At 38.6% G+C, this 26,442-nt stretch overlaps 1 long non-coding RNA gene across 1 annotated transcript in view; it reads left to right on the top strand.

Annotated features, from left to right (window-relative positions):
• The window catches only part of LOC117062336, a 92,153-nt gene that overhangs the window by 387 nt on the left and 65,324 nt on the right, over positions 1 to 26,442 (top strand). The window lies entirely within an intron of this gene.

The raw sequence follows: 26,442 nt of genomic DNA on the forward strand, positions 1-26,442 counted from the left end.
GATGGAGAAGCTCATGACTTCCTAAACTCTTTCAGACTCCTTCAACTTCCAGCTAATGGAGAAACAGGTTCTTCAGGAAGACCCCAGCCTTTGCTGCATACAAAGAGAGCCCAAAGCCCTAAGCAGTCCTAGTTTGAAAACAGAACTATAGATGCTTACTAGTATGGTAAACAGAAATTTTTTAGGGCAGTACAGTATACACTGAATAAGAAAAGGGTGAAACAACAAGGGAAGAGGCAATTTCTACTCAACTATAAGATTAAGAAATTAGAAGGAAATTGATAGGCAATATGAAATACTGTTTGAGACTCTCTCTCTGGAGCCAGGCCGTCAGGATTGCCATCCCAGTTCCATCACTTCATATTAATAGCTGTGTGACTTGGGTCAGTCATTTGCCCCTTCTGTGACTCAGTTTCTTCATCTGTAAATGGGGGTGATCCTACCTCATAAGATTGATGTGAGGATTACATGAATTAATGCATTATGCTTAGAGCAATGTCTGATCTGTGGTAAACACAATGCAAATGCTAGTATTTATTATTATTGTATTTCTTGAATTGAATTTGTTGACTAAATATAACTTTTCAATCAAATATATATGGGCTCCTATCCCTGCTGTGTGGTCCTGGGTAATTTACTCAATCTCCCTGAGCTTCAGTTTTCCCCATCTGTAAACAGGGTAATAGCCCACCTTACAGGAGCATTATGAAGATTAAATAACATGCATGGAGATACTCATCATAGTACTGGTCATATCATAATGGCTCAATAAATTCCCATTTCCTTCTTTTCTTAATTTAGCATTAGTGAACATTGTTGGTGTGTTTGGTGGTAGGAAAAGAATAGTACAAATGAAAATATGAGGCCGGGTGAGGTGGCTTATGCCTGTAATCCCAGCACTTTGGGAGGCCAAGGTGGGTGGATCACCTGAGGTCAGGAGTTTTAGACCAGCCTGGCTAACATGGTGAAACCCCATCTCTACTAAAACCACAAAAATTAGCCAGGTGTGGTGGCATGCTTCTGTAATTCCAGCTACTCGGGAGGCTGAGGCAGGAGAATTGCTTAAACCTGGGAGGCAGAGGTTGTAGTGAGCTGAGATCATGCCACTGCACTCCAGCCTGGGCGACAGAGTAAGACTCTGTCTCAAAAAAAATAAACAAAAAATAAATAAATTTAAAAAAAGAAAGAAAAGAAAAAGAAAATGTGAAAAAACGTATCTTACAATGAAGCTGTATAAATTAAAGTCTATTTTATAGTTAAAAAGAGAAGCCTGTGGTTTATGGGGATGTCATTAGTACCTAATTATAAAATGGCAAGCAAGCAGGGCTGTTCCTCAGGAACACTGTGAGGCACATCAGCAGCAAGTCTACCTTTCCTTTTCTGTGTCATTTTTGTTCAGTTTCAATCTTACCTTTGCTTCAGACTGCCTGAGGGCAGGAGCTTCTGGACAGTGGAGATGGTGAGGAAAGAGACTTGGAATGACTCACCAAGGGGCCACAGTGCTCACGGTTGCTTAAGTGCCTTTCTTTTCCTCTGAAGCCAGGTCAGAGGGGCTGCAGCAGGGGCTGAGGTGGGCTCTCTCAGAAGCAATTGGCTGGAGTGGAAGTAGTTATCTGCATCCTTGCTCCTCAAAGTGCGGTTCCCAGCTTTAGCAGCAAGGGTAGCCTCAACAGCCTCGAGGAACTTGTTAGAAATGCAGAATTTCAGGTGCCACCCCAGACCTATGGAACCGTAATATGTGCTGGAACAAGATTCCCAGGAGATTTAGATGCATGTGAAAGTTTAAGAAGCCCTGAGCTGAAGCTTACGAAGCCCACTGTAGCCACTTGATCTGAACATATGCTGGGATTGAGATACTTTAAATTGTGTGTCTCATCTTCATTTCGTCTTTCCTGAATCTACAGTGTGCTTTATAAATAAAAAAGTCAATGGCCTACTATGGAGAGAGTGCCCACTTTAATTGATCGGATCTCTCAAGAGGCTGAGAAGTAAGAGATGGCCCAGATGACAAGTGAAAGTCACTTCAGTGGCAAGCATAGAAGACTATGAACTGAGTCAGGCATGTCTATAGAGGACCTTCTGTGTGCCAGGCACCTACTGTGTGCAAGCACTGGGGATGATGCAAGGAAATGGCATGGTGCCATGGGAAGCCCTGCCCTGGGAGTGCTCAGGAGATACGGGTTTTTGTCCAAACCTCACTTTTCAGCAGCTGGGAATTCCTCTCACCCCTCGGCATCTGCATTTCCCATCTGAAAAACAAGTAGGTCATCAACTCTAAAGAGATGTGATTCTAATAGCCTTAGCCTCATATCCTTGGTATAATTGGGTAGATAAAATGATTTTAAATGATTACACATGAAACCGAGGGCAACTCAGGACAGGATGTGATTAAGAGCTGAGCTGTGCGGAATTGGCAGCGCGGGGAGCACTGACTACTGGAAGCTGTATGTGAAGTGCAGAAGTGTCTGGAATCCATAAACTCCTCCTCCCCTGGCTTCCAGAGCCTCTATGGAGAAGCGGGGGGCTGGATGGACTTTCACACTTGGCCACTAGGTGTCGCTGTGATGATGTGAAATCTACGGCTAGCAGGGAGGCTTACAGGGAAAACCTTTTTAGCCCCTCCGGGTAAAGAAACAAGGCTGGCTTCCAGACCTAGAAACGCAAGTTTCTGAGTGCTGAGGGGCTCGGAGCACAGGGTTGGCTTGGGTCTAAGCAGGAACCAGTGCATACATTCCACCTTGCCCAGGCTAGCTCAGATGACATGAAAGTAAGAATGTAGCAGAGGGCACACAACAGACCCCACCTACACACACACACACACACACACACACATATACACCTACACACTTTTTGGACATGAAAGTTGTCAGGGAACTCCCTTATCACACTGGGTCTCTCCACCATGTTCTGGGCTCTGCTCCTCTGCTCCTGACTTGCCCTATAGATAGTAAGGAATTTGAGCCCAAATCAGAAGCGCTGCCTCCACAGACCTGATCCCAGTAGAGTTTTGCTCCAGCAGTCAAAATAGGAGGCTTCGATACAAGCCTGAGGCCCTAGCCTGGTCACTCCGTCTGGAGGTGAGCAGTGTTTGTTCCAGACCTCCCAGTGCTGTTCAACGTTCCGACCCATGCTATTTCCCTGGAAAAGGGCTTACGAGGAGGGAGAAAAGTAGCGCTGATTAAGGCTCCGCTGTGCCATGCTCAGAGCTATGCACTTTACACGTATTGCTCATGAGCTCGCTTCCCCCCACACTGCTTTCCACTACCCACCCCAGCTCTGCTCCTGAAGAACAGCATAGACAAACCAAAAGCCTTCCTTCTCCTAAGGAAATAACCATCTGTTACTAGCATAGAACTTAGATCCCCCATGCCTTGGTCATTCTCAGTTCTGTTTCTTGACGACCGTGTGATAATATGTGTGTATCATTTCATCTTTCTAAGCCTCAATTTCCACATCTGTAAAATACAGGTATTAACTTCATACCTTACAAGTTCGTTTAAGCATGCTTTGCGGCTTGTAAGATGCTATACAAGAATTACATGGAAGTCAATGTTTTATTTTTAGATTTCTTATAGTTTTAACTTTTTATTGAAGTATAAGATACACACTGAAACGTGCACATGTCATCAGTGTATAGTCCACTGAATTTTGAGACTGAACATACAAGCACCCAGACTGAGAACAGAATGCTACCGACAGCCCAGGGACCCTGCCTGCCCCTTCCAGGCACTCACCTACTCGCCTCTCACCCTGGGCTTATATTATCCTGACTTGTAAGAGCACAAATTAGTTTTTAATTTTAATACTTAATATAAATAGAATTATATAATATGTGTTCTTTTGTCTTTGGTTCTTTCACTAAACTTCCATGTTTTTACATATAATAGTTCATTCATTCTACTTGTTTTAAGGTATTCCATTGACTGAATAGACAACAATTTATCCATTCTAGAGCTGATGGATATTTGGGTAATTGTCTGTTGGAGGAGGCTATTACAAGTAGTGCATATTTGTCATTCTAGTACATATCTTTTGGTAAACATCAATACTTATTTCTGCTAGAAGTAAGGCTCTGATTTCGACTGTTTTTTGTGTCTCTTTCAAGTAAATTTGGATTTGCACATGTGAAAGTCTCTGTATCTTGATGTGACAAGCACACCCACTTTCTGGCAGACTGGCTGGAAAGGAATTTGAGAAAGTTAGGACTGGCAGGATTTCCTTAGCTCCTAAAGGTGCTTCCTTTTTTTCTTTTTCTTTTTTCCCACATTACCTTAGCAATGTAAGGGTGTTTCCTTGAACAGATGTGTAGCTATATTTCAGCCCTGTACAGCCACCACAGCCCCGTTTCATATGTTTTAGTCCTGTCTCCAAAATTAGGTTGTCAGATCATTAAACATAAAGGATCATATTTTTTCCTTGTCTTATACCACCCACTGAGCTGACCAGGAGTTGGAAACAAGGTGATGGATGTTTAACTGTTTATTTTCTTATTCAATTCATTGGCTTGGAGCACACTAGACTGGACTAGACTAGCCAGTAAAGGAAGACTTGCCCCTGTAGAAGCTCCAGACCATTCTAGGGTGGGAAAAAAATAGTGACAAGGGGCAAAAGTCTCTTTTCTAGAAGTCTTGGAAAAAGATTGGTTTTTCATTGGCTCTGATTTGGTCACATGCCTGGCCCTGTAAAAAGAAAATTAATCCAGCCGGAGTCCTGCAATGCACATTTGCCTGGTTTTTAAAACCATGTGCATATATACTTTTAATTAACTTTTAAAATCATAAAATAAAGAAAAGTATGTAAAGCACAGAGATGGAATATAGTGAACAACTATGTAATCACTATGCAGATCAAGAGCAAAAACATCACTGGGATCCCAGAAGTCCTTACTTCATGTGTCTCTTCCCCATCATAACTCCCTCCTTCCTTCCCTCTAGAGATAATTATTATCCTGACTTTTATAGTAATTACTTCCATTTCTTTATAGTTCTGCCAAATAAACATCCCTTAAAAATATAATTTAGTTTTGCTTGTTTTGAACTTTATATAAATACCATGTGTATTCCTTTGTGTCTTACTTCTTTCACTCAACATTGTTTTATGATCGATTCATATTGTTTTGTGTAGCTGTAGTTCATTCATTTGTATTTCTATATAGTATTTAAGTGTATAAATATACCACAATTCACTTATTCATTTTATTGTTGTTGGATATTTTGAGCTGATTCCAGTTTGGGCTGATTATGAATAATGGCCATTATTCACATGGCCATTTCTGTATGCATTTCCTGATACATATGTGTATACATTTCTGTAGGGTGTAAATTTAGAAGTGAAATTACTGGTTCATGGTGTATACATATCTTCAACTTTGCTAGATCCTATCAAATTGTTTTTAAAGTTGTATCAATTTACACTCCCATACTTTTGCTGTGTGTGAAATTTCTTATTATTTCATATCTTTGCAAATACTTTGTATTGTCAGACTTCTTAATTTTTGCCTAACTGATGTTTTTATGGTGGCTTTTCACTGTGGTTTGAATTTGTATCTCCTTGTTTATTCATGTAATGAGTGCCTTTTAATATATTTATTAACCATTTGTACTTCCACTTGTGAGACATGTCAAAGTCCTTTCCCCTTTCTGGATCCAAGTATTTTTTTTTTTTTTTCCAGACAAAGTCTTGCTCTGTCACCCAGGCTGGAGTGCAGTGGCACGATCTCAGCTCACTGCAACCTCTGCCTCTCAGATTCAAGCAATTCTCCTGCCTCAGCCTTCCAAATAGCTGGGATTATCGACACTCGCCACCATGCCCGGCTAAATTTTGTATTTTTAGTAGAGACAGAGTTTCCCATGTTGGCCAGGCTGGTCTTGAACTCCAGACCTCATGATGTGCCTGCCTTGGCCTCCCAAAGTGCTGGGATTACAGGCGTGAGCAACTGAGCCTGCCCTCTGGATCCAAGTCTTTTGCCAGCTGAATGTGTTGGGAATATCTTCTCCCACTCTATTGTTTCCATTTCTTTCTAGTATATTTTGATAAACAGAAGTCCTTAATTTTAATGTAGTCTGATGTTTTAAATCTTTTCTTATATGATTGGTGCTTTTGTTTCTTATTTAATATACCTTATTTAAGATATGTTCAAAGTCATGAAGATCTTCTTCCATATTATATTACTCTGTATTATCTCCCACAAATTCTGTTGGTTTTCCTTTCGTATATCAACCAATCTCAATCATTCTGAGATTAGCTTTTGTGTATTATGTGAGGTAGGGATGCAATTTAAAACATTTTCCACATGGATACTGATATGGTTTGGCTGTGTCCCCACCCAAATATCAACTTGAATTGTATCTACCATCCCACATGTCGTGGGAGGGACCCTGGGGGAGGTAATTGAATCATGGGTTGGTCTTTCCTGTGCTATTCTCATGATAGTTAGTAAGTCTTATGAAATCTGATGGGTTTATCAGGGGTTTCCACTTTTGCTTCTTCCTCATTTTTATCCTGCCACCATCATGTAAGAAGTGACATTTGCCTCCTGCCATAATTCTGAGGCCTCTCCAGCCATGTGGAACTTAAGTCCAATTAAACCTCTTTTTGTTCCCAGTTTCAGGTATGTCTTTATCAGCAATGTGAAAACGAACTAATACAGATACCTAACAACCAGTGTTGAAAAGGGTGTTCTCTTACCAGTGCTCTGCAGAGCTCCTTTTTAAATAAATTCCATGATGATATGTGTCTGGATTGGCGACTGCACTCTCTATTTCTTCCAATGGTTTTGTGTCTATCCCTACATAAATACCACATTATCTTATTTATTATAACTTGTGGAAGAGCATTTCCTCCCATATGATTCTTTTTCAAGAGTATATTGGCTATTTTTGATCTTTTGTATTTTTGTATAAATGTTAGAATCAGCTCACGAAGTTTCAAAATATTGTTAGAATTTTTATTGTGGTTCCATTCAATCTATGGGCTATAGATGCATTTCCAGAGAATTGATATCCAATTCATGAGTCTTACAATCCATCAAGATGGATGGTAACTCTGCATTTATTTAAGTCTTCCTTAATGACTATTAATGAAGTTTTAAAAATAATCTCGAAGAGCTTTTACACCTGTTTTATTATTAGAGTTATTCTTAGGTACCTGATACTTTCAATGCACTTGTATACAGCTTTTTGGGGGTAATTTTCTCATCTAACTGTTGTTTCTTTTCATTAAACTTTGTATTTCAGATCATTGTTGAATCATATGTAATCTTAAGACATAATACAAAGAGATTCCATATATCTTTTACTCAGTTTATTCTGATGGTAACATCTTGCAAAACTAGCTTATGATATCACAACCAATAACAATATTGTTATTAACGTTGATACACTCAAAATGAAGAACACTTACTACCACAAGGATTCCTCACCCATTTTACTCCCAGCCTCATCTCTTCCTAAATCCCTGGCAACCACTAATTCATTCATTCTATAATTTTGTCATTTAAAAATGGAAGCATATAGTATGTAACCTTTAGGGGTTGGCTTTTTTACTCAGCATAGTTCTCAAGATTTTCATTCAGATTGTCATGTATCAATAATTTATTCCTTTTTTCTTAAACTTTAGGTGGAATTCTCCAGTGGGACCATCTATACCTGGAGATTTCTTTTTCTGGGATTTTAAAAATTAGAATTTAAATTTACTTAATACTTATAGGGCAATTTACAATATCTCCTTCATATTGGGTTAGTTGTAATAGTTGGTTATTCTCAAGGAATTCGCTTGTTTCATCTAAGTTGTTAAATTTATGAGTGTTTATCCTTTGAAGTCTGTGGGGTCTGTAGTAACATCCACTGTTTCATTCTTGATAGTGGTAATTTGTGTCTTTCTTTTTTTCTTTGCCAGTCTTCCTAGAGGTTTATCTCTTTTATTGATCTTTTCAAAGAATAAACTCTTGTTGCATTGATTTTGTCTACTTTTTTGTTTCCATTTCATTGCTTTCTACTTTTTATTATTAGCTTCTTTCCTCTTGCTTTGACTTTATTTTGCTTTGCTTTTCTACATACTTGATGTGGAAGCTTAGATTATTGATTTGAGATTTTCCTTCTTTCTAATTTACTATGGCTGTGTGCCATAAATTTCCCTTGAAGTACTGTTTTAGCTTCTTTCATGTGTTGTATTTTTATTTTCATTTGGTTCCATGTGGTTTTTTATTTCCCTTGAGTGGAGTATAGAAACATTCCTTTACAGCTCTTTACTCTCTCCCATTTATAATGTAATTGTTTTAAATATTCCCTCTATATACATTGAAGAACACAGGAGAGAATGTTATAATTTTTGCTTTGACCCTTGAACATAATTTAGAAGACTCAAAGAAAGAAGGAAAGTCAATTTTATTTACCCATAGTTTTGCTTACTATATTTTTTTCTTCCATCTTGATAGTCCAAGGTTCCTGCTTTTATTATTTCCTTAGAGAATATTTCCTTAGAGAATATTCTTGAGCTGGTCTTTGTGGGTCTATTGCGACAATTTTTTTTTAATAGAAACAGGGTCTCAGAAAGGATACTCCATATTGTAAAACCTACCTAATTTTTCTGATTCTTATGAAAACTATTGCCCATGCATACTTCTACTTTTAAACAACTTTGATGACATAACTTGACTTGCCAGAGATACAGAAATTTTGCCTCACTTAATGAATAAATTTTACATATTTTTTTCTGAAACAATAAAGAGAAACAGGGTCTTGCTCTGTCATTCAACCTGGAGTGCAATGGTGTGATCATAGCTCACTGCAGCCTCAGACTCCTGGGCTCAAGTGGTCTTCCTGCTTCCAACTCTCAAGTAGCTAGGGCTACAGGTCCATGCCACCATGCCCAGCTACTTTTTTTGTTTTTCTTTTTGTAGAGACAGTCTCACTATGTTGCCCAGGCTGGTCTTGAACTCCTGGCCTCAAGCAATCTTTTCACCTGGGCCTCCTAAAACACTGGGATTACAGGCAAAGTCACAATACCAACCAAGTTCTTTTAGTTTTCCTTCATCTGAGAATATTTTTTGATTTTCTGTTTATTTCTGAATGATATTTTCACTGGGTATAGGATTCTCAGTTGACAGTTCTTTCTTCAGCACTTGAAAAATATTGCACCACTTTCTTCTGGCATCCATAATCTCTGTCATTGGAATTGTTTTTCTCCTTTTGGTAAAGTGTCAATTCTCTTTTATAGCTTTCAAGATTTTTCTTTCTCTAGTTCTCAAAAGTGTGACTATAATGTGTCTCCTTGTGAATTTCTTTGGGTTTATCCTGTTTAGGATTCACTCAGCTTCCTGAATCTATACCTAAGCCTCTTGCCAAATTTGGAGAGTTTTCAGCCATTACTTCTTCATTTCTTTTTCCAGCTTTGTCCTCTTTCTCCTCTTCTTCTGGAACACTAATGACATATATATCATTCATGTCTGTTGTCCTATAGGTCTCTGAGGTGCTATTCATTTTTTTCTATTTTTTTCTCTGCTATCCAGATTAGGTAATTTATATTGTTCTACTTCAAGTTCACTGATCTTTTCTTCTGTTCCTGCCATTCTGTGTTTGAACCCATCTATTGAGTGTTTTATTCTATTACTGTATTTGTCAGTTCTAAAATCTCTATTTGGTTCTTCCTTGTATCTTCTATTTTCTTGATGATGCTTTCTGTTTCTTTGTGGAGACAGTAAAGTTTTAAAAGCTTTGTCAAATAATAATAGCTCTGTCATGTCAGTGTTGCCATAATTTTTTTTCATTCAATTTCAGATTTTCCTGGTACTTTGTATGATGAGTGATTTTTGGCAGAAATCTAGAAATTTTGAGTATTACATTATCAGACTGATTCTTATTTAAATAAGATTTAACCAACTCTGTGTGACATCACTGTGGAAAGAGAAGAATGGGTACCACCTAATTTCTGCCAGGTTGGGGTAGAAGTCTAGGTTTACCACTCAACCTCTGTTGATACTCGAGGAGAAGGGGTGGCTCCTCAGTATAGTTGGTTGGGGTTGAGAGTTCCTGTTCCTCAGTAGGCTTCCACTAATAACTTCCTGGCTAGGAAGAGTAGGGTTACCTTGTTACTGCTGGGTGGGAGTGGAAGTCATAGCTCCCTACATAGTCTCCACTAATGCCATGTCTGAGAGGGAAAAGGGTTATTTATTATCACCTGGTGGGGATGAAAGCCCTGCCTGGCTTTCACTGAAACTATACCAGCAGGTGACTGGTGAGGGTGGAACTCTAAGTGCTCCACTTATCTTTGCTGGTATGGGTAGGGATGGAGTCAAAGTTTTTTCTGTGGTGTATGGCTGAAGTAGAACCATAAGTTTTCTAAATTTTCTCTCCTGTTAAGCTTATCATTTCCTGGTCCTTTGGCTAGAGCGAGTGGGCTTTTTTTTAGTGATTTTTTTTTTTTTTTTTTTTGGTCTGTGCCCATTTACATTTCTGGAATGCCAGGCTCTCTAGCACCCAGTCTGGGACTTATGAGGCAAAGCAAAACAAAAACTAAAACTAAAACAAACAAACAAAAAAACCAAACAAACCAAATCCAGGGAACTTGCTAGCTACGGTTTTCTCTCTGGGTCCTGAAGTTCCTAATCAATCTGTCTTCTTGCCTCCACTCTTCAGAGCCTTCTTGTGTTTGTTATATATATAATGTCCAGGATTTTTAGTTATGGTCATGAGAATAGGGAAAACTATGTCTATTTTACCTTCTAGAAGCAGATAATAGTTCATTTTGTATATTGCTTTTATGTCCAATTGTCTTGCTAGAATTTGTATTCATTTTAATAGTTAACATAAAATTTATTGCATCTTCTGTTTTTAAAATATTTTTAGTTAATTTCAAGATCTTTTATTTTGCTCATTTGTTTTCACTTTTTTCATTTTAGAAGCTTTTTTCAAATGTCTGATCACCCTTTGCTATTTGTTCATATTTAAGAACAAAAAGGCCAGGCGCGGTGGCTCACGCCTGTAATCCCAGTACTTTGGGAGGCTGAGGCAGGCAGATCACAAGGTCAAGAGATAGAGACCATCCTGGACAACATGGTGAAACCCCATCCCTTCTAAAAATACAAAAAAAAAAGCTGGGCATGGTGGTGCATGCCTGTAGTCCCAGCTACTTGGGAGGCTGAGGCAGGGGAATCGCTTGAACCTGGGAGGCGGAGGTTGCAGTGAGCCGAGATTGCGCCACTGCTCTCCAGCCTGGGCAACAGAGCAAGACTCTGTCTCAAAAAATAAAAAATAAAAATAAAAATAAAAGATAGTGAAACTAGAAGGTGTTTTGTGTGCAGCAAACTTTTGACTGGTAGGCTTCACTGTACATGGATCAGGTGGGGACCCAGCTATTTCACTGAGGAATTTCCAAATATCAGTAGGTTGAATGCTTGTCCCTACAGCCAGTTTCTTTGGGAAAGAATCCTCTAATCACCCATTGAGATGGCATTATGCCATTTGTTCAGAGTTTTGAAAGTGGAGAGAGGGAGTGGAATGAGGATCCAACTACTCTTATAATTGTCCCTCTATTTTTCATTGTCATGTCTCACCCCTGCCATGGTTCTTGTGGATTTGCAAGTGTTTATCCACCCATCAGTGTTCCACTCAGTGATTTATAAACTGCTACACTCTGCAATCAGTTATCTCTCCTTCATTTGCTTTCCAACTTGCAAAATTTTGTTTGCATCTCTTGGGTGCTAATATCTCTTCTTTTTGTTCTTGTGTCTTTATATATTTCCATCTTAACTAGTAACATAATTACTCATTTTCTCACCTGCCAGAAATCAGTATTCACTCTAAATTCCTCTTCTCTCTCACCCTTTCACATCCAATTGTTCAGCAATTCTGATTGTTATATTCTAAATATCTCCAGGATACATACTCACCAATACTACTTTAGATCTGGCACTTACTATCTCTTACTTGAACCATTATACAAACCTCCTGGAGAGTAGCTTGTCTTCAATCCATCTTTTTGCCCATGACTACATGACTTTTTTTGCTGTGATGGAAAAGATGTCTATTCCTGTGATGGCAGGATCTTCTACCATTACTTGTCCTTTCTGACTCCTCTAGAGAGAATTAATTCTACCTTTCTCTGTGCAGCTTTGATGTCTTATGTATATGGCTAATGTGGCGCAGATCATTCGGTTCTATATTATTTATTTATTTTGCATTTGACTCCCACTAGATCATGAGCTTCCTTAAGCCAGGTGCTAATCATGACTTATTTAGGTTATATCTCTAGACCCTAGCCTAGTACCTAGTAAAAGGTAAATTGCTTGCTTTAAGTAATAAATGAGTCACGAATCAATACATATGTGTATCTTTTATATCTATTTATATGTCTTTGGGCTTACATGGTGCATATATAGATGGTTCTATCTTTGTGTATGTGTACAGGTACGTGTGTTGCTACAATCTGAGGTAAGTTCACCTTATGAAATTTTAGATAATAAAATCTGAATGAATGTGATTAACCACTTTTGATTAAGTAATCTATCGAGAGATTCTTATACATGTGTTACTGATAAAACTTGAATGCTTCCTAAATATTATCAAAGATCTATGGTTTCTCTCAGATAGCTAAGAAGTTAAAGTATAAGTCATATAACATAACCCATATTCTGATTATTTTAATAAGTTCAAAATAGTAATGACAGAACAAAAACTCAGAGTTAGACTTATAATCTGTTCACCATCACTTACCATTCTGGAACTCATTATTTTGTGTAGATCCAAATTTCCCTCCAGTATCATACCCATGACTAAAGAACTTCCTTTAATGTCTTGTATTTCAGGTTTGCTAAATGAATTCTCTCAGACTTTGTGTGTCTAAAATAGATTTGATTTAATTTAATTTTTGAGATCTTTTTAACCAGGTAATATATTCTGAGTTGATAATTTTTTGTCTTTCAATATTTTAAGGATATTGCTCCATTTTCTTTTTTCTTGCATTGTTTCTCATGAGAAGTTTATTGCCATTATCATCTTGTTCCTCTGTATGTAAGGTTTCTTTTTTCCCCTTTTGGTTACTTTTCAAGGTTTATAACCTCCTACACTCTGTAATCAGGTTATTTCTCTGAGTTTGGATTTGTGATTTGTTGTTTGGCTTTTTTTTCCATCAAATTTGGAAATTCTCAGCTATTCTCTCTTCAAATTTCTCTTCTTTACTTCTTCTATAATTATATGTATATTAGACTCTTTGCTGTTGTCCTGCAGCTCTTGGTTGCTGTATTCTGTTTATCTCCCTCACTCTTTTTTTTCATTTGTATTTCACTTTCCATCATTTTTATTCACCTATCTTTAGGTTCGTTGGCTCTTTCTTCTACTGTATCCAATCTGCTGATAAGGCTGTGTATATGTTTATGCCTCTTGTCTTTTATTTATTTATTTGCTTATTTTTATTTATTTATTTATTTTTGAGACAGGTTCTCATTCTGTCATCCAGGCTGGAATGCAGTGGCACCATCTCTGCTCACTGCAGCCTCTGCCTCCCGAGTAGCTAGGACTACAGGTGCGGGCCACTATGCCCAGCTAGTGTTTATGCCTCTTGTCTATCCATTCCACTAGATCCCATAATACCACACTCATAATTATTTCAAAGTCAACTGCCTGATTATTCCAATATTTGGGTCACCTCTGGATCTGGTTCTGTTGATTGCTTTGTCTTTGGACAATGGGTTGTCTTTCTTCTGGTGTTTGTACGTATGTGTGTTTCATAATTTTTTACTGAATGTTGGACCCTGTGATAAAGGAGTAGTAGAGACTGATGTAAATAGTTTTTACTCTTGGAAATGAAGTCTTTCCTCTGTTCAGCTATTCATGTGGGAAGTTCTGTCAAATTTTTCAGTAGTTGAGCTGGGTTTGGGTTTTGTTTTTGCTACAGTGATCTTTAGTGCACCAAATCATTTAAATAATCAGCTGCTATTATCTTGTTCCTAGTGTGGAGCCTGGAGCACTGGAGGAGTGTTCTCAGTGTTCCTGTTCCACTCTCATCTCTCTTTGGACTTTGTATTCTTGTGCCACAGGTGGGGATGGGGACATCTCTCCATGCTTTTGCCTCTGGCTCAGTGATAAGGCTGCAGTGGCTTGTTACTCAATGCAAGGCTCTTGGTTGGGGCGAGGAAGGCTTTTTTATTATCATAGTTTAGCCTCGGTCTTAGGTTCTGTGTGCCTGGGCCTTGAGGGTGAAACTTGCTTGGCATTGCTGCCCCTCCCGCATCCATGGAAACCATTTTCTGCCTTATACCTGTGTGGATTCTTGGGCAAGAGAGGGTTTCCTGCCTCATTTCCAATGAGAGCAGATATGTTGTTTGTGTCACTGCAGGATACTGGGCCTGACCAGGTTTCCTGCCCTTCTCCAGGGACAGATGTTTTTGTTTCTACTCTTCTCTCAGAAGCAGATTAACTTTGTCTAAGATTGGGGTGGAAAGGGCTTATAATCTAAGAAAGAAAGGCTCTAAAATGAGCATTTGCCTTGGTATGTCTCTGTACTAACCAGGGACAAAAAAATACCCCAATATAGATGTTTCTGGTCGTTTGGCTGGCGTCTTTTAGCAAAAAGATGGTTGTTACAGCAAAACACCAGTATTTCTTAGGATAACTCACCTCCTTTTATCCTTTCTGTGCTTATCGAGTGATTTCCTAGAATTATGTTACTTCTCACTTTTCTTCCTTCTGGAAAGAATTTGTGTTGTACTCTTAGCAACTGTTATTTAAAAATAGCTAATAAGTCTGATGATTGGGAGTCCTAGAACTTGATCACTCATAAGAGAACTGTATCTGGCTGACCTAATGAGCTGAGGACCAGGCCCCAGGTCCCTGATGACCCCAGAAGATCTGATGCTCTGTGAAAATGGAAAATATAGCTGGCCAGTAGACATCTCCTTCCCTCTACTCCCCTACATTGACTACAGTACCATATTGTGAAATACGGTATTCAACATATTTTCAGGGTTACCCAAAGTACCATCAAAGGATTGACAGCATGGTTACAATACAAGCAAATAGCCTGAGAAAATCTCGTTATGTCAGACTGATGGGTTCTTCTTTAGCGCAAAAATGAATATGGCCAAGCACATGAAAAAATGTATACACAGCATTATCTGTATATGCACACATGCACATACAGAATTCATATTTATATACACATCCATAGATTCTGTTGGCTATGCTGGTTGCTAAGGTGATTGTTTGCTGGAGTAAATACAGCTTTGCTGGTCAACTCAGACAGAGAAAGCTTCATTGAAGACACATCAGAGCCTCTCTTGAGAATCCCTCCCTTTACTGAGGTCCCTCTTCCTGCTCACTCCTTCCCCAATGCCAGGCAGAAACACACACTGCCAGCTGGAGAGCGAGCTCAAAGTCTGAGGAACTAGCTCTATGTGGGAATCCTCAGTTAACACATGGAGCCCAAAAAGAAACAGGAAAGAAAACCTCAATGCTCAGCTGAATTCCAGAAGCCTACTCATTCTAATACTAACAGATGAGTAGGAGAACAGGAAAGCAAGTGTCATGATCCCACCCCTCCCAGTTTCCCTGCCTCCCTCCCATGACCATTCCAACCTCCTCCTCCTCCCCCAACTTTTGGATCTGAAGCAGCTCTAATGCTTAAGTCTGGAGACCTAGCATCTTTTACTTCTCAGTCTTTCAACATTTTGGCCTTGGAGGCAACTAAGGCTCTACTAAAACTGAAAGACAATTTTCTAAGTGGATGAGATAAAGAGCTTTGGAAAAACTCAACACTCCTTCCTGGAGAGACAAGCAGTTCTTTAAAACAGCACAGCCTGTAGAGCCAGAGACTCCCTTTAAATCCTGTTGGCCAGAACACAGGGGCAGGGTCAATAGGGCCAGTTCTCCCACATGCTATTCCTGAGCATAATTTTTGTATCTCTAAATTCCAATTCTATATTTTTAATTCCTTCTTTTAAAAATATTTCTCTGTCTCCCCAGTATGAGATGGAACAGAGAGACATATTTTGAGGTCTGGCTGGGTCTTAGGATATGCTGTACATTTCTCCCCAGATTACCCCAGAGGCAACACTCAGTCTCTTTGCTGGTGTTTTCAAGAAATCCACTCATGTCAAATTTGGGTGAGTTTAGTAGAATTAACTGTAGCTCTGCTGAAGTTACAAGAAAAGGATCATATCACAGAATAAGAAGCCTTCTCCTGTCTTCCCAGCCCTTCCTTCCCTCGGCTGTCCTTCTTCTCTACACACAACCCCCTCAAAATTTTTCTCACTTGATTAAACATAATGATTTCTCTCTCTCTCTCTCTGAAACCTTAGTGCTAAGAGCCCAGATGAGGATGTGGGGTGGTTGAAAGGAAGCTGGGAAGGGCGTAAGGTGTAGACACTACCCAAATTTACTAAACATGTTCATCACAATGCTCAGGGGGAAAAACCTCTTCATTAACATAACATATTCTCTTTAGAGGATAGTCATGTTACAGAAAACAAATTTTCCCTCTGATATAAGGAAATATATACTTCTCTCAAAATGTGTGGGTAGCAATAGAAATCACTTTTGACTCTAAGCCCAAACAAAGAAACTACTGGAAACCTCCTGGCTAAGTCTCTTGTGGGCACATTGTTCTCCTTGGAGAAGGTTGCTCTTCTTTTCTCAGAACTGCTGGTCTCCATTCAGCTGCCTAGTAGCTGGAGCTATTTCTACCACCTCTTTCTTCTGGCCATGGCTGTTCTGCTCCTCTGGCCCTATCCAGTGGTAAAGCATGCGGTTCATGGAGCCATTAGTGATATTCTCCTAAAGTGGGACAGGTCTCTGTCTCTCATTCAGATTTATGACTTTTGTTGCTCTGGTGCTTAAACAAACACTAATCCTGTTATAATTCTTATACATTACTTGCTCTCTCAGTTTCTTAATGGCTCTTCTCTTGGAAGGATATCCCCTAGTATTACACACAAAAATATCTCTTTATATCAATCTCTATTCATTGGCCTAGGACCGAGTTCCACTGCCTTGACTTCAATGTATATCCCAGGTGTGTGTGTGTGGTGAGGGGGATACAATATACAATACTGTTAATTCTGGTCTTCTAGGCATCTTCACAGCCATCTACCTAAATGCTTATCTGTTTCTTTCTCCCGGGCTCCTTGTGCAAATAAAATTCTTTAATATGCATCTTGACATTATAGAACAGTACCGTTGAAAGAAATGTAATGCAAGCCCCTTATGTAACTTTAAGTTTTTAGTAGCCTTATTTTAAAAAGGAAAAGAAACAGATAAATTAACTTTAATAATATTTAAAATTTAGTTCAATATCAAAATACTATCATTTCAACAAATAATGTTAATATTTTAATATTTTTTGCACTTAATCTTTGAAATCTAGTATGTGTTTTATATTTATAGCACATCTCAGTTCAGACAAGCCACATTTCAAGTGCTTCATAGCCACAGTGGCTACTTGCCATCATATTGGACAACACAACTCTAGAGTTTCAAGGGTAAGTGTATAAAGTGTAAGTCTGGAATTCTAGTAGCAAGCATACAAAATATTCGTTGATGTATCAAGTACAAACTTCTCAGCTGAGCTTTTAAGGCCCTCTGTAATCTGTCCCACCATTCTAGCCAGTTTGATCTCCTTTCTGGTACTGCATACACCCTGATCATTCCTGTCTCTATACTTGGCTTTTTCTGTTCCCCTGACAAATGAGCCTCTTTCTGTTCCTTTTGCTGTTTTAACTTCTAGACCCAGCTGAAGTTCTCTCCTCTCCTGTACTACAGCAATTCCTATTGTTCTTTCTTTGGAACTTTCCTTAGTAACCTTTTAGAGGCTGTACCATAAAATTTAGCAGTTACTTTGATTATATTATCTTTTTGTTATTTGCTGTTATAGAAGTGTCTCTTTTCACCACCAAAACTGGGAGGGGTTTCAGAGAATATCCATGTTGTATACTATACTTCTCAATCACCCACATTATCTACCCTAGTGCAGAGCCCATGGTGCACACTAAAAATGCTTTTTAGTGGCTTAGTATGCTGTTACAAGTAGTTTTCATGCCATTTCATTTATACCTTTTCTCTCCAGTTAGGTTGAAAACTTCTTCCAAACTAGATTCTGATTCTTTTTTTTATCTCCCACACCACTTGGCACAAATATTACTAGGATTTAAATATCTAAGCTTAGCCAAAATTGGAGGGCAACTGACAGATTGATAAGTGCTTTTGCATACCTAATCTCATTTGATTCTCATGATAACTCTTTAATGTGGGACTTACTGATAGCATCATCACTTTCTAAATAATCAACATGAAGCTCAGAGAAGTTAATTGATTTGCTTGAGGTCACACAACAGGGAATTGCCAGAAAGCCCAAATGATCTAACTACAAATGCAAAGCAATGCTTTCCAGACCAGTGGTTACCCCTCATACGCTTGGTGCATCCCATCTTACCCCCTCCAAAACAACGTGGAGCCAGGGGTTCTGTTTTGCTTGGTTTTTGTGATTAATGTTTCCCAGGAGATTCTTGGGCATCCAGCTCTACCATGTCCAAGAACAAGTATTTGGGACTACTCTTCAGACATGCTATGTAAAGGGTAGCTCCCTTCTTACTCCTGTGGGGAGGATTCCCGGGGCATGGCATCCTTGTAAATGGTGTCCCCATCTGCTTTTTCCTGGTTACTCCTCACTCCCCCTTCAACTTGCCTGAAAAGAGAAAGGAGTATAAGAATTGTTAAATGTCTGTGAATGAACTTCAATAATAGTTGAATCTAAATATAACCCCTCATGGTTATTATTCCAAAAATCCAGTGATTACAGTTCAGAACTTTGAGCCACACATTCCCTACCCCCTTTCACTCAGAATGCCCCACACCCATTAAAAGCAGCATTATTAAAAACAGCAGCTACTGGGCATGCTTAGAAACAACTCTTCTCAAGTAAATAACTTGGAATGTTTTTATTTTAGAATATCAAAGGGAGTCTGGACCACATTATGGCTAATTGACTACATATTTCCATGAGCAGAAATGAAGCTATATTTTAGTTATAAGGATACCAACCACAATGTCTTTAATGTTGGTTACCAGCTTTTTTAAAAGAGGAGAGAGAAAGCAAAAAGTGAATTGCACATTAAATTTCAGTTTAACTTAAATCTTAGCTCTAGTTATAGAACAAGGGGAAGTTGGTGAATGTAGCACATACATTTTCACCTAAGTACAGTGATTGCAACCATACTGCCATAGCCCTACTTTGTGTAGATCTATCCTATCCTGAATTTTAAAATTTTCTCATGGACAATTTCTCTGTCTGTGTGTGTGTGTGTGTGTGTGTTTAAGTATGTGTGTAAGTGTTATGTGTCTCTTTTCCTCTTCCCTCCTCTCCCTTCTTCTCCTCCCTAATGGGAGGTGGTTAAGGCAGCCTAGTTTGCTAGAAAACAATGAGTTCTGAAAGCTGAGCAGACTTAAACTGCAGAGCCATTTCTAAAGTAAAAAACACAGCAAAGTTGATCTGACTCTTTTTATGACTTACATAATTTTTTTTTTTTTTTGCTACATGTAATTAGGCTTAATAAGCATTATTTATTTTACAGCCTAGCCAACCATTTTTGAGCTTAGCTAGGGGAAGGAAATTTGAGAGGGGATAGAAAAAAGCCAGTGTGAACCCCCCGCCCCTGCTGCCCCCTCACTGTTTATCCTATCTCAGGAGAGGGGCTGCAAATGGAGCCACACCTAGCACCCCATACTCCCAGACTCATTCTCCTCCTGGTTCACTTTGCTAGTGAGTAAATTACTCAACTGGGAATTTCTAAAATCTCTAGACTGTGGGTGGCCTTGATTAAATGCTCTAAGAAGAAAAGAAGAGAGAAGAAAAATCCTGATTATCCAGAATTTTTGGATAATGAGTCTTTCTGGGCAGTAAAATTTCTCAGATAACTGAGTATTTTTCCTTTAAGCTCCAGACTTTTAATTTTAACCATTTCAAATGGAAATCTAAATCAAACATATCATACTCTTAACTGAGCTCTTAAACGATAGGCATAATTTAAAATTTTCTTCACCTAGTTATAAAAAACCATAGTTTATTATATTTACTTGTCATAGAAAAGTCACCTCAGAGGTTGTTGAGACATGTAGGATGTTTATTCTATTAAATGATCCAGATTTATATACATGTAAGTCCTTGTAATGGTTTTTTGTTTATTTGTTTGTTTTGTTTTGTTTTTTAAAGACAAGGTCTCCAGGCTAGAGTGCAGTGGCAGCACAATCACAGCTCCCTGCAACCTCCAAGTTCTGGGCTCAAGCAATCCTCCTGCCTCCACCCCGCAAGTATCAAGGACTACAGGCAAGCACCATCTTGCTCAGCTAATTAAAAAAATTGTTTTTTGTAGAGATAGGGTCTCTTGCTCTATTGCCCAGGCTGGTTTGCAATGTTAGTTTTTTTATGTATATACTTTTTCTGAAAACATTCTTTTCTGTTGTTAGTGTACCTGCTACTAGCAATTCCATTTCCCTCTCTTAAACTGCTATATTCATAAGAACTATGAATATGTTTGGATATTAAAATATTCATAAAAATTAGAATAACAGGTCTCCACATTGAATGTGAAGTAGAGGTAAATAGTTTCTGAGGGAGTATCTCTGAGGGAGCAAATAGGACTTTTATGTGTCCTACTGAATTTCCTTGTTATTGCCAACTTTCTGGATAGAGAGATTGTTAGAAGGATGAATTCTGGAAAGTTAATAAATTATTGTGGTTGTTCTAAGGAAACTGACTCAAAAACTCATAGGGTGCTATGGTTTGACTGTGTCCCCTAAAATGCTTGTGTTAGAAACTTAATCCCCAATGCAACAGTATTGGGAGGTGGGGCCTTGTGGGAAGTATCTAAGTCACAAGGACTCCACTTTCATGAATGCATTAACGCCAATTATGAAAGGGCTTGAGTCTGCAATCTCTTGCCTCTCATGCATGCCCTTTGCCACGTGGTGCCTCTTGCCATGTGATGGCACAGCAAGAAGGTCCTTACCAGAGACAATCCTTCAGTCTTAGATTTCCCAGCCTCAAGACCCATGAGCCAAATAAATTTCTATTGTTTATCCAGTCTGTGGTATTCTTTATAGTAACACAAAATGGGCTAAGAAGGAAAGGTGAGATGTGAATATCCCTTCATAGAATGTATAATAAAAACGCTTTTAGGCTAGGTACAGTGTCTCATGCCTATAACCCCAGCACTTTGAGAGGCCAATGTGGGGGCATCACCTGAGGCCAGGAATTTGAGACGAGCCTTAGCAACAAGCAAGATCCTATCCCTACAAAAAATAAGAAAATTAGCTGGGCATGGCAGCACATGCCTGTAGTCCCAGCTACTCAAGAGGCTGAGGTAGGAAGATCACTTGTGCCCAAGAGTGCAAGGCTGCAGTAAGCTATGATTGTACCGCTACACTCCAACCTGGGTGACACAGCAAGACCCCATCTCAAAATTAAAAAAGAAAGATTTTACTTTTCTGATGACAAAAGTAATGCATGCCAATTTTAAAAATATAGTCAAATCTTATAAATGCCTCCTGTATATAATACAGAAAAGTCCTTCATATTCTCGCCATCCCCCAATCCCAAATAACTACTTATGAAAAGTACATCAATGCTTTTTATGTTTACATACTAGCATGTTATTGTGGATTTTTAAAAACATAAATTTAAGATCTATCTGTACCTTACAACTTGATCTTTGAACTTACTAATTTATCTTGAATGTCTCATGAATTAGTCCATTTTTAGTTATTTCATTGCTTTTTTAGCCACACCTTAGTATTCTATTAGGATTGTGTTAGTCAGAGTTCTCTAGAGGGACAGAACTAATAGGAGATATAGATATAGATATAGACATATCAAAAAGAGTTAACTTATAAGATCACAAGGTCCCACAATAGGCTGTCTGCAAGCTGAGGATCAAGGTGAACCAATTTGAGGTCCAAAACTGAAGAACTTGGAATCAGCAGTCTGAGGGCAGGAAGCATCCAGCACAGGAGAAAGATGTTGGCTGGGAGGCAAGGCCATTCTCTGTTTTTCACGTTTTTCTGCCTGCTTTATATTTGCTGGCAGCTGATTAGATTGTGCCTGCCAGATTAAGAGTGGATCTGCCTTCCCCCGCCCACTGACTCAAATGTTTCTCTCTTTTGGAATCACCCTGACAGACAAACCCAGGATGAATACTTTCTATCCTTCAATCTAATCAAGTTGACACTCAGTATTAACCATCACAAGGATATCCCATAAGTATTGAAACAGTTCTCTGCTGATGAATATTTAGATAGTATTTAGGTTTTCAACATTAAAATCAATAGTGAAGTGAACATATTTGAATATGTATAATTGAGTGAGTATTTGGGTAGAATAAATTCTTAGATGTTGATATGGTTTGGCAGTGTCCCCACTCAAATCTCATCTTGAATTGTAGCTCCCATAATCCCCATGTGTCGTGGGAGGGACCTGTGGGAGGTAATTGAATCATGGAGGTGGGTTTTCCCATGCTGTTCTCATGATAATGAATAAGTCTCACAAGATCTGATGATTTTATGAAGGGGAGCTCACCTGCACCTGCTCTCTTGCCTGCGGCCATGTAAGATGTGCCTTTGCTCCTCCTTTACCTTCCGTCATGATTGTGAGGCCTCCCCAGCCATGTGGAACTGTGAGTCATTAAACCTCTCTTTTTTTATAAATTACCCAGCGTTGGGTATTTCTTCATAGCAGTATGAAAATGGATTAATACCGATATGGAATTTGGCCTTTGAATTTGCATTTAGAGCTGTTATATACAATACCACAACCAGGGAAGTTCAAAACTATGGAAATGCATTCTCTCACAGTCCTGGAGGCTAGAAGTCCAAAATTGAGGTGTAAGCAGGGCCATACTCCCTCTGAAACCTGTGGGGAAATTCTTACTTGCTTCTTCCTAGCCTCTGGTGGTTTGCTGGCAATCTCAGTTTGCAGATGTGTAACTCCAGTCCCTGCCTTCTACATCACATGGAGTCTCTTCCTGTGTGTCTCTGTTTTCACATGGCCATCTTCTTATAAGGACACCAGTCACATTAGATTAGGGACCAAACCCACTCCACTATCAGCTGAACTAATTACATCCACAATGACCTTATTTCCAAATAAAGTCACATTCTGAGAACTGAGAGTTAGGACTTCAACATATCTTTTCTGTGTGGAGAGCAGGTGAAGTAGGGGAAGGAAGGGACACAGTTTAACTCATAACATCTTTCGAAGGATAAAGACTTTAAACATTTAATAGATGCTGCCATTTTTTCAAAAACATTATGCCAATGTATATTCTCATCAACAATTTATGAAAGTACCAGTTTCTCATGGACACTGGATATTATAAATTTTCTATTATTTTCTAATCTGATAGGCAAAAATTTATAACTCATTGTTATTTTATTTTGTATTTTTTTATTAGTGAAATAGAGCAAATTTTCACTTGCTGTACTGACTACTATAGAGAACTAAAAAAGGAAAAAACATTAAGAATTTTTCACTTGCTTCACTAATTTCTTCTGTGATTTGCCTCTAATGTCCTTTGCCCAATTTTTCTATTGCACTCTTCATCTTTTTCTTATTGATATATAAGAGCTTTTTCTTTACTAGAGGAATCTATATATAAACTCTTTGCTTATTATATATATTGTACTTTCCTCTCAAATTGTCCTTTATTTCTGTTCTTGCTAGATAGAAGCTGCTGCTTCTTCTTCTTCTTCTTCTTCTTCTTCTTCTTATTATTATTATTATTATTGAGACAGGATCTCACTCTTGCCCAGGATGGAGTGCAGTGATGCAATCTCAGCTCACTGCAACTTCCACCTCTGGATTCAAGTGGTTTTTGTGCCTCAGTCTCCTGAGTAGCTGGGATTATAGGCGTGCATTACCATACCAACTAATTTTCATATTTTTAGTAGAGACAAGGTTTCCATGTTGGCCAGGTTGGAAGCTTATTATTTTATGTGGTTACGTTTCTCTTTTCAGAAACCAGGAATTTTCATTCTTAGAAAGACCTTATCCACTCCCAAATTATAGAAATAGATGCCAATGTTTTCTTCTAATACAGTTATGGCTTCATTTATACATTTAATTTATTTGTCCCATTGATACATATTTTAGTATAAGGGTCAGGTGACAATCCAGTATTCTTATTTTTCCAAATGATGATAACACGGTTGTCACAGGCTGTTTATTGATGCATTTTCCCCCACAGATTGGAAATGACACCTGTATCATATCCTGCATTCTGTGTAAATTGCCATATGCTCGGAGGTCCAGTTCTGGGCCACCCTATTCTGTTTCATTTTCCTGCCAGTCTCCTGCTGAGCTGGAACCAGTGTTAGAGTTACTGTAACTTCGTAATACAGCCTAATATCCCATGTGGTTTGTTTCCTTCCCTTACTTTTCATAGTTTTCCTAACTGTTCTCAGAAGTTTATTCCTCTAGATTAAGTCTAAATTTTGGCAAGTTCTTTATAAAATTTCTGCAAATATTTTGAGAGAATGGCATTAAATTTATAATGAGGAGAGAAGTGGCACTTCATATATTTTTTCTACTCAAAAAATGGACCTCTCTATGAATTCAAATCTTTTGTATCTCTCAATATTATGCCTTTTTTCTTCATATAGCACAGGTTATATAGTTTTGTTAACTAATTCTTAAATGTGTGTGTGTGTCTCTGTGTGTGTGTGTGTGTTTTGAAACATACACATTCCCTCTGTCACTCACACTGGAGTGCAGTGGCATGATCTCAGCTCACTGCAACCTCTGCCTCTTGGATTCAAGGGATTCTCTTGCATCAGCCTCCCAAGTAGCTGGGGCTACAGGTGTGCGCCACGATGCCCAGCTAATTTTTATATTTTTAGTAGAGACAGGGTTTTGCCATGTTGGCCCAGCTGGTCTCAAACTCCTGAACTTAAGTGATCCACCTTCCTTGGCCTCCCAAAGTGCTGGGATTACAGGAGTGACCCACCATGGCCAGCCTGAAGTGTTTTTTAATTGCTACTAGGAATAAGATCTTTTCTTCCAGTTAATTTTCTACCTGATTGTTCAGTATGCAGGAAAGTTATGGGTTTTTAAAATATTAAATAAATAACTGGTTACTGCCCTGATTTACATTGTTTCTAATGGCTTTGCAGTTGTTTCTCTTGGAGTTTTGAGTGAATTGTCACATCATCTGCAGTAACTATAATTTTGCTCCCTCTCTTACAATATTTATATCTTTTACTGGTTATCTTATCTAATTATAAAGTTTTTCCAGAAAAAATGTTAGTTAATAGCAGTAATAGACATGTTTGTCTTATTCCTAATTTAAGCAAAAAACTTTCCATTGTTTGTCTGTTAACTGTGATGTTGGTTTATGATTTAGGATACATCTGTGTATTGTATTATGGAAGTATTCTTATATTCCCATTTCAACACATTCATTAATAACATAAGAACATGCCGCTTACTAGCTGTATGCAACCCACCTCCTAATATGTGACCTGAGGCAAGACTCTTAACCTTGCTAGACTTTAGTGTCCTTATCTACAGACTGAATATGAAAGGTAATACCTCCCTCATTGTGTGATGGTGAGGACTAAATAAGAAAACGCACACAAGCGTACCAGATCGTGCCCAATACATAATAAAAGAAAAATAAATGTTAGCTCTTACTATTTTTTTTTTACTGTGAATGAATACTGAAATTTGTTACATTTCTTTTCTATACCTTTGAAAGTAATCATGACTTTTCTCCTTTGACTATTAACAGGGTTAATTATACTAATAGATTTTCTAAAATTAAATCCAGCTGAAATGAGTCCCACTTTGGTATTTTTAAATGGACTACTGAATTCTATTTGCTAGTTTCCTTTTTTGCTTTTTTTTTTTTTTTTTTTTTTTTGAGACAGTTCGCTCTGTCACCCAGGCTGGACTGCAGTGGTATGATCTCGGCTCACTGCAACCTCCACCTCCCAGGTTCAAGTGATTCTCATGCCTCAGCCTCCCGCATAGCTGGGACTACAGGCGTGTGCCCCCATGCCTGGCTAATTTTTATATTTTTAGTAGAAACAGGGTTTCACCACATTGGCCAGGCTGGTCTCAAACTCCTGACCTCAAGTGATCTGCCCACCTCAGCCTCCCAAAGTGCTGGGATTACAGGCATGGGCCACCATGCCTGGCTATTTCCTAATATCTTTATTAGAGTTTTTACATTGTATTTAAAAGGAAGATTACCCTGAGATGTGTGTGTATGTGTGTGTGTACAATGGGTATAGGTGTGTGGTATGGGCTGGGTGTGTGCAGTATGTTTGTATCTGTGCAGTGCATGTGTGCTGGGGTGTGGGTGGTGTGTATATAAGGTGAGTCTGTGTGGTGTGGTATATGTGTACTGTGTAGGTGTTGTATGTGTGTGAGACACATTTGTATTTGGGCAGAGTGTGGTATGTG

Source organism: Trachypithecus francoisi, unplaced genomic scaffold (assembly GCF_009764315.1).
Source record: "Trachypithecus francoisi isolate TF-2019V2 unplaced genomic scaffold, Tfra_2.0 Lachesis_group17, whole genome shotgun sequence".
Taxonomy (NCBI): Eukaryota; Metazoa; Chordata; class Mammalia; order Primates; family Cercopithecidae; genus Trachypithecus; species Trachypithecus francoisi.